The following is a 1755-nucleotide window of genomic DNA, read 5'->3' on the forward strand; positions in this document are numbered from 1 at the left end:
GAAATTTAGAAAATTTATATAAAAATTGTATAGATTTTAAAATCTATTAAAATGATGTAGGATGACTTTAATAAAAGAGAGAAAAAATTAGAAGGGTGTAGGTTGACTTTAATAAGAAAGAGAAAAAGTTAGAGGGGTGCAGAATGAAGAAAGAGAAAATATTAAAATAATATTAATTAAGGTTAAAATGGTAATTTTTGGAGGTGCAGGATGAAAGCTTGGAGGTGGAGGACTAAACACCCAAAGAAGAAGTGTTGCAGTGAAGCATTGACGTGAGCCCCACGGCCCAAGGGAAGAAAACCCAAGAGGATGATCAGACCAAATGAAGCCAGCCCAAAATGTTGATCGGTCCGGTGAGTCGTGCTGAACTGGATTGCCGGTTGAAGAACGAAGTGAAGTTGTCGCGGTAAGAGTTAGTTGAAGGATACTACAGAATATTCGAACCTCCTAAAACCGTTATTCGGTTCTTCCCCTTTCTTCTTCTTCTTTCTTTTCTTTTCTTTTCTTTTCTTTTCTGTTTTGATTCTTCCCTATAAAAGGGGATTTTGTAACATTGTTAAGATACGTGCACGGGGTGACAGACGGTGTGCTTAGGCTAGGTTTTTTGATTTCTCATGCTTTAGAGTAGATTCCTTTACAACTTGCATAGTATAGGAACTTTGATTTCTTCGCTGGAGTTCTTGGGGCTTTCCATTGGATGACAGACAGTGGGATTCTGAGTAACTCCGGTATCTTGTACTTTTCAAATTCAGTTTTCAATACCACTTTTATATTTTCTTTGTTACGGTTTACATTGTTGATTGCCCCTTTCCAATTCGATTTACTCTTCTTGCACTTGAATTTACTTTTCTAGCACTGTTATTGATTCCCTTACTTTCTTGTATTGATCTTGTTCTTTTGATGTTCATGTCTGAGTTTGATAATCTTTTATAGTTGATGTTCTGACGTTTCCACACTAAAGTGAGATATATGACTTTATTATTTGTCCATTTTATGCCCATTGGTGTTCCAAGAGTACCCTTTCGAATCCCTGGGGATAGAGATGCAGCTTGGATTGATATATAGTGCGACTTGTCAGATATAGTAGGTTATATGGGATTTACCCGTTTTCTCCCCTGATCAAGATATCCCCTCTTTCACCCCCAAAAGAGAATAATTAAATCATAAAGATAAAAAAATGGGGAGCGTGAAGTGTAATGAAGTACTATTCTATCGATTTTTTCATTTTTAGAGAAAAATTTCCAGATTATTACTCGACATTATGAATGATTTATGGTTGGCTTAATTGGACCAATAAAAGAAAGTACCCAGGCTCTGTGTAGAAAAAACCAATTGGTAATATTTCTATGATCACTAATTCTATGATATCCATATATTTTATTTTACAGAAAGAAAACATTACTCAATTCAACAAAGGAAGAAGTTCTAACAAAAATACATAGTTTTGGAATATTTGTTCTATATGTGCAAATCCAAATCGCCAAAATTTGATGGGTGTCGCCGCCCAATCAAATTTGATGTGCATAAAGAATGCAATATAGTGCTAGGGAATGACCCTAGGTCGTCTCTCAAGGACCAAACTGCGGTTCAGAATCAGGTCTAACACAGTGGGGGGTTGAAATGTTGTTTGTGGATGCGGAAAAATTAAAATGAAATTAAAACAGTAAAAACGAAAATTCACGCTGGAACTGGACAGCTCTGACCTTTGCTCAATGTTTTAACCATAACTTTTTCTACAGAGCTCTAAATGAGATG

Source organism: Vigna radiata, unplaced genomic scaffold (genome assembly GCF_000741045.1).
Source record: "Vigna radiata var. radiata cultivar VC1973A unplaced genomic scaffold, Vradiata_ver6 scaffold_281, whole genome shotgun sequence".
NCBI classification, from domain to species: domain Eukaryota; kingdom Viridiplantae; phylum Streptophyta; class Magnoliopsida; order Fabales; family Fabaceae; genus Vigna; species Vigna radiata.